Source organism: Herpailurus yagouaroundi, unplaced genomic scaffold (assembly GCF_014898765.1).
Source record: "Herpailurus yagouaroundi ecotype Mexico unplaced genomic scaffold, PumYag 184, whole genome shotgun sequence".
Taxonomy (NCBI): Eukaryota; Metazoa; Chordata; class Mammalia; order Carnivora; family Felidae; genus Herpailurus; species Herpailurus yagouaroundi.
The window spans coordinates 16,477,445-16,485,556 of NW_024412415.1; the positions used below are offsets into that span (position 1 = coordinate 16,477,445).

Here is an 8,112-nt window from a genome sequence, read left to right on the forward strand (position 1 = left end):
GATGTTATATATGAACCTCATGGTAACCAGAAGCTCATAACATTGAACAGATGCACAAAAATTAAAGAGAAAACCAAACCTAACACTACAGAAATCATCAAGCACAATAAAAGAAAGCAAGAGAATAAAGGATCAGAGAAAGACCACAAAAACAACCAGAAAACAAAATGGCAATAAGTTTACTTACCAGTAATTAAATGTAAATGGCCTAAATCCTCCAATCAAAAGACATAGGGTGGTGGAATTGATTTAAAAAAGCACACACATAAACCGTCTATATGTTGCTGGCTATAAGACACTCAACCTCACACCTAAAGATGCATACAGATTGAAAGTGAAAAAACAGCATGCAAATGGATGTGGAAAAAAAAAAACAAACCATGCTTCTATCAGAAAAAATAAACTTGTTTTTAATTTTTTTCAATGTTTGTTTTTGAGAGAGAGCAGGGGAGAGGCAGAGAGAGAACGAGACACAGAATCTGAAGCAGGCTCCAGGCTCTGAGTTGTCAGCACAAAGCCTGAAGCAGGCTTTAACCCATGAACTATGAGATCATGACCTGAGCCAAAGTTGGACACTTAACCACCCAACTGAGCCACCCAGGTGCCCGAGATAAAATAAATTTTAAAACAAAAACTGTAAGAAGAGACAAAGAAGGGCATTACATAACAGTGAAGGAATCAATCCAACAAGAGGAGCTAAAAATTGTAAATATCCATGCATCCAACATTGGATTACCTAAATATATAAAGCAAATATTAACAGATGTAAAGCGATAAATTGGTAATATAGTAATACTAGGGAACTTGAAAACCCCAGTTACATCAGGGCCCCTGGGTGACTCAGTCACTTGAGCATCCAACTCTTGATTTCAGCTCAGGTCATGATCCCAGGGTCATGGGATCAAGCACCACGTTGGACTTTTGGCTGAGTGTGGAACCTGCTTAAGATTCTCTTTCTCTCTCTCTCTCTCCCCCTCTGCCCGCCCCCCCCCGCCCCCCGCCACACACTCTCTGATAAAAAATTAAAAATATCTTAAAAAAAACAACAGCCACTTACATCAATGGATAGATCATCCAGGAAGAAAAATCAATAAGGAAACTGTCTTTGAGTGAATCATTAGACCAGGTGACATAAAAGATCTACACAAACATTCCATACAAAAACAAGAGAACAGACATTCTTTTCAAGTACATCTGGAACATTCTCCATAATAGAACATATGTTAGGCTCCAAAGTAGTGGTAAATTTAAGAAGATTGAAACCGGGGCGCCTGAGTGGCACAGTCGGTTAAGCGTCCGACTTCAGCCAGGTCACGATCACGCGGTCCGTGAGTTCGAGCCCCGCCTCAGGCTCTGGGCTGATGGCTCGGAGCCTGGAGCCTGTTTCCGATTCTGTGTCTCCCTCTCTCTCTGCCCCTCCCCCGTTCATGCTCTGTCTCTCTCTGTCCAAAAAATAAATAAACATTGAAAAAAAAATAAAAAAAAAAGAAGATTGAAACCATATCATGCATCTTTTCTGACCACAACAGTATGAAAATAGAAATCAATCACAAGAAAAAAACACAATCATGTGGAGGCTAAAAAACATGATACTAACAACCGAAAGGTCAATGAAGTAATCAAAAAAGTTATAAAAATACATGAAAACAAAGGAAAATGAAAATACAATGATCCAAAACCTTTGGGATGCAGCAAAAAGCAGTTCTAAAAGGGCAATTTATAACAATACAGGCCTACCTCAAGAAACAATCTCAAACAACCTAACATTACACCTAAAGGAACTAGAAAAACAAAACAAATAAAGCCCAAGGTTAGGAGATGGGAGAAAGTAATAAAGATAAGAACAGAAATAAAAGTATAGAGACAAAAAAATAGAAAAAAATTAATGAAAAGAGCTGGTTCCTTGAAAAGATAATATTGATGAACCCTTAGCCAGACTCATCAAGAAAACAAGAGAAAGACCCAAATAAGTAAAAAAAGAAAGAGAAGTAACAACTAACAGCACAGAAATACAAAGGGTTATAAAGAAAACATTGTGAAAAAGTATGTGCCAACAAATTGGAAAACCCAGAAGAAATGGATAAATTCCTAGAAACATACAATCTTCCAAAATTCAATCAGAAGGAAATAGAAAACCTGAAGAGACCAATGACTAATAACAAAAATGAATTGGTTTTCAAAAAACTACCAAAAAAATTAAAGTCCAGGACCAGATGGCTTCACAGGTGAACTATACCATTTAAAGAAGACTTTATGGGGCGCCTGGGTGGCGCAGTCGGTTAAGCATCCGACTTCAGCCAGGTCACGATCTCACGGTCCGTGAGTTCGAGCCCCGCGTCGGGCTCTGGGCTGATGGCTCGGAGCCTGAAGCCTGTTTCCGATTCTGTGTCTCCCTCTCTCTCTGCCCCTCCCCCGTTCATGCTCTCTCTCTGTACCAAAAATAAATAACGTTGAAAAAAATAAATAAATAAAGAATACTTTATACCTATTCTCTTCAAACCATTCCAAAAAATAGAAGAATAAGGAAAGCTTCCAAGTTTATTCTATGAAGCCAGCATCACCCTGACACCAAAACCAAAGACACCACAAAAAAAAAAAAAAAAAAAAAAAAACTACAGGCAAATATCCCTGATGTACATAGATACAAAAAATCCTCCACAAAATATTAACAAATTGCATTCATCTAGATGATAAAGGATCATTCACCATGCTCACTTCAACAGCACATCTACTAACATGGGAATGATACAGAGATTATCATGGCCCCTGCACAAGAATCACATTCAAATTTGTGACATGTTGCATATTAAAAAAAAAAAATCATTCACCACAATCAATTGGAATTTATTCTGGGGCTGCAAGGATGGTTCAATATTCACAAATCAATAAACATGATACACTATATCAATAAAACATAAAAATCATATGATAATATCATCATCTGCATCTCAATAGATGCAGAAAAAGCATTTGACAAAGTACAACATCCATTCACTTAAAAAACTCTCAAAAGGGGGCGCCTGGGTGGCGCAGTCGGTTAAGCGTCCGGCTTCAGCCAGGTCACGATCTCGCGGTCCGTGAGTTCGAGCCCCGCGTCGAGCTCTGGGCTGATGGCTCGGAGCCTGGAGCCTGTTTCCGATTCTGTGTCTCCCTCTCTCTCTGCCCCTCCCCCGTTCATGCTCTGTCTCTCTCTGTCCCAAAAATAAATAAAAACGTTGAAAAAAAAATTAAAAAAAAAAAAAAACTCTCAAAAGTGGCACCTGGGTTGGCTCAGTTAAGTGCCTGACGCTTGATTTCAGCTCAGTTCATACCTTATAGTTTGTGGGATTGAGCCCCATGTCAGGCTCTGTGCTGCAGCCTGCTTGGGATTCTCGCACTTCTCTCTCTGCCCCTGCTCCTGCTCATGCATGCTCTCTCTCCCTGTTTCTCTCAAAATAAGTAAACATTAAAAAAAACAAAAAAACCTCAACAGTGAGTTTATAAGGAACATACCTCAACTTAACAAAGGATATATATGACAAATTCATAGCTAACATCGCATTCAGTGGTGAAAAATGATGTGGAGAACAAAGGCAAGAGAAATATAGGAAAAACATTTTTTAAAAATTTTTAACAAGTACTTAAGACAGATAGTGACCTTTTCTCAAGGAGCTTAGCTGCCTTCATGTTAATCTTTGCTAGAGGCAAAAGGCAACCTTAGCTTGACATTAGCTGGACCTCCAGGATCCTGTAAAAATCCCCTTGGAAACTTTGTTTATCTCTACCTCCTCAAGATATATATTACCAATCATTTTCCAAAAACATGGCCCACTGATATACATCTGAAAAGTCTCATGACTAACAGTTTACTAGACAGTAGTAAATGACATTTTCGTAGCAACAGCTAGCTCCTCAAGGTCCAAATTCCTTAAAAACTTCTCCTATCCCTAACCCCCTCCCAACTTGAAAGTATGTCACTCCTCATGACCTCAGAGCAGCTACAACAACCCTTTTTGTACCAAAGACATCTCAAGAATTGTTTCTTGACTGTTCACTCCCGAACCCCAACATGACACATCAAAAAACAGAATTTTGCTCTAAAATTATAAGACAAGGATGCCCACTGTCACTTTTATTCAACACAGTATTAAAGTCCTGGTTATAGCAAGCAGACAACAAAAATAAAAAAGAGGCATCCATATTGGTAAAGAAGTTAAACTGTCACTATTTACAGATGACATGAATCCTTAAGATCCACCAATAAACTACTAGAATTAATAAATGAATTCAGTAAAATTGAAGGATACAAAATTAATACCCAGAGGTCTGGGAAGATGTTGGAGTAGGAGGACACTAAGTTTGCCTTGTCTCACGGATCCAACTAGATAACACCCATATCAGCATAAATAACCCAGAAAACCATCCAGAGACTGCCAGAACAAACTCCACAACTAGGGGCCACATTGAAGAAGGTAGGAATGGCAAAGATGTGGTCTAGAAGTAAAATAGACCATGGCTATCTGTGGTAGAGAGAGAGCCGATGACACTGAGAAGGGAAGAAAACAGACTTTCACTCTAGGGATATTTGCCTTTGAATATGAGAGGGGCTGAATTTCCTGAGTTCTTAAAACCAGTAGAGCTTAGCCTAGAATTTAAAAATCATCAGGCTTGGCTCTGGGAGAGACTGGAGGGTGCTAAGAAACAGAGTTCCCTCCCCTAAAGAGACAGCATAACAAACAGGCTGTACACATACTGTGTAGAATCAGCAGTTTGAGAAACACCAGGGGCAGATGGGAGGAAGAGTGATTTGCTCATCTCAGAGTGTGGCCTAGAGAGACAGGAAGCACAGGGAGACCTTTCCAGGAAAAAAGGAGCTGGCAGAAGCCATTTCCTCCCCCAACCCCAGCAGAAGCCATTTCCTCCCCCAACCCCAGCATAAACGACGGCTACCTGTGGGAAAGAGAACAGCCCAGATACTCCTTACCTAAATTGCTTGCATCAAGCCCCAATCCCCCAGGCTTTGCTGGGTCTGTCCTTCCCAATCACACTCTCTCCTCAGTCCTGGTGCTGCAAGCCCCCTCCCCGTAAAGACGAGCGCACACCTTGTTAACACATCTCCTGAACCACATATTTTGCAAAACATCACTTCCAGCAGCATGGAGGGCTGGTCTCATTTTGCAAACAGACCACTGCACACCTCATGGTCCACAACAGGCAAAGAGAGCCTCCATAGACAATTGGACTGACGGAAAAAGAGGCCAGGGCTCAACAGGAGAGCACACACAACACACATAGGAGATATGTTTTTGAAGCACCAGGTCCTGAGGAAGAGGGGACAATGCACTTCAGGGCACTATAGGAATTCTTCTTTATAAGGCTATTATCATTAAGAGCAAGAGAAGTAGGTGACTTTCCTAAAAGAGAAACAGACATAGAGAGTTAAACAAAAGGAGGAGACAGAGAAATATCTCTCAAATGAAAGATCAGGACCAAACCGCAGAAAGAGACCAAAGTGAAATCAATGTAAGAGAATTTAAGTGGAAAGAGAATTTAAAGTAATGGTCACAAAGATACTCAGTGAACTTAAGAGTGGAGGACATCAGTGTGACCCTTAACAAAGAGAGAAAAAACCAATCAGATATCAAGAACAAAATAAATGAAATTAAAAATACATTTGATGGAATAAATAGCAGGCTAGATGAAGCAGAGGAATGAGTTAATGACCTGGAAAACAGAATAATGGAAAATAACCAAGCTGAGCAAAAGTGATGAAAGAAAATTATGTAAATTGATAATAGTCATAGAGAATTCTGACTCCATCAAGTCAGAACATCCACATTATAGGGATACCAGAAGAAGAGACAAATAAGGAGGCAGAAAATTTATTTGAAGAAATAGTAGCTAAAAACTTCCATAATCTAGGGAAGGACACAGATAACCAGATCCAGGAAGCACAGAGATTCCACCCCCAACAAAATTCAATGCAAGGAGGTCCACACCAAGACACATAGTAATTAAAATGGCAAAAGTCGTGATAAAAAAATTTTTGGAAGCAGCAAGAGAAAAGAAACTGTTACATACAAGTGAAACCCCATAAGGCTATAAGCGGATTTTTCAGCAGAAACATTGAATATATCATGCCACGTTCTTCCAGACAGCAAAGTGCTGAAGGGAAACATTTAAGGCCCGGAATACTCTATCTAGCAAGGCTATCATTCAGAAGAGAAGGAGGGATAAAGAGTTTTTCAGGCAAACAAAACTGAAGGAGATTATGACCACTAAACCTGACCTCCAAGAAATAGTAAAAGGGAAACTTTGAGTGGAAAGAAAGACCATAAGTGAGAGTATGAAAAATAAAAAACACAAAAACAGTAAAAAATAAGTATTTCTGTAAATCAGTCAAAGAATTCATAAAATAAAAGGATGCAAAATAGGACACCATACACCTAAAAACATAGAAGGGAAGAAGAGTAAAAAATAGGCTTAAACTTAAGTGACCATCAACTTAATAAAGACTGCTATATGCAGAAGACATTATATACAAACCTAATGATAACCACAAATCAAAAGCCAGTAATATATATGAAAAAAAATAAAGGGAAAGGAATCCAAGTATTAAGGAAAGCCAACAAAACATGAAAGAGAGCAAGAAAGGATCAAAGAACATCTATAGAAACAACCACAAACCAAGTAACAAAATGGCAATAAATACATATCTATCAATAATTGCTTTGAATGTAAACTGAACATTCCAGTCAAAAAAACACAAGATGACAGAATGCATTACAAAAAAAAAAAAAAAAAGATCCATCTATATGCTGCCTACAAAAGACCAATCTCAGGCTGACAAGAGACCTGCAGATTGGAAGTGAGAGGATGGAGAAACATTTATGATGTAAATGGATGCCAAAAGGTAGCTATACTTATATAGAACATATTGGACTTTAAAACAAAGACTGTAACAAGAGACAAAAAAGGATAAGAAAGGGGATAATCCATCACGAAGATATAATAATTGTACTTATTTATTCACCAAACACAGAAGCACCCAAATACACAAAATGGTTAATAACAAACATAAAGGAACTAGTTGGTAATAATATAATAGTAGGGAATTTAACACCCCACTTACATCAATGAGCAAATCACCTAAACAGAAAATCAACATGAAAACAACAGCTTTGAATGATACAATGAACCAGATGGATTTAGCAAATACATCAGAACATTCCATCCTCAAACAGCAGAATACACACTCTTGTCAAGTGCACGTGGAACATTCTCCACAATAGATCACATATGAGGCCACAAAAGTATCAACAAATGCAAGAAATCAAAATTATACCTACAACTTTTCTGACCACAATGCTATAACCACAAGAAAAAATCTGGAAAGACCACAAATAACATGGATGTTAATTAACACGTTATTAAACAATGAATGAGTCAACCAAGAAATCAGAAAACAAATAAAAAATTACATGGAAACAAATGAAAGTGAAAACACAAGAGTCCCAAATATTTGAGATGCAACAAAAGTGGTTCTAAGAAGGAAGTTTATAGCAATAAAAGTCTACCTCAAGAAGCAGGAAAAATCTTAAATGACCTAACCTTACATCTAAAGAAGCTAAAAACAGAACAAACAAAACCCCAAACCAGCAGAAGGAAGGAAATAATGAAGATTAGAGCAGAAATCAATGATCTAGAAACTAAAAAAATCAATACAACAGATCAATGAAACCAGAAGATGATTCTTTGAAAAGATGGATAAAACTGATAAACCTCTAGCAAGACTCACTAAAAAAAAAAAAAAAAAAAAAAAAAAAAAATACAGAAACCAAATAAAGAAAATTACTAATGCAAGAGGATAAATAACATCACAGAAATACAAACAATGGTAACAATATAATGAAAAGCTATATGCCAATAGACATCTTAGAAGAAATGGATAAATATCTAGAAACAAATAACCTACCAAAGCTAAAGCAAGAAAAAATAGAAAATTTGAACACATCAATCACCAGCAATGAAATTGAAACAATAATCAAAACTCCCCCCAAACAAAAGTCCAGGACCTGATGGCTTCACGGTGAATTCTAACAAACATATAAAGAAGAGATAATACCATTCTTC

The 8,112-nt window shown here is 37.8% G+C and overlaps 1 protein-coding gene and 1 non-coding gene across 3 annotated transcripts in view; one reads left to right on the forward strand and one right to left on the reverse strand.

The window, feature by feature from the left end:
• Positions 1 to 8,112, reverse strand: part of USP50 (ubiquitin specific peptidase 50) — a 40,394-nt gene that overhangs the window by 1,843 nt on the left and 30,439 nt on the right. The window lies entirely within an intron of this gene.
• LOC121042128 (U6 spliceosomal RNA) lies at positions 2,708 to 2,811 on the forward strand. The gene has a single exon (XR_005795993.1). It is a non-coding gene; the product is annotated as a U6 spliceosomal RNA (small nuclear RNA).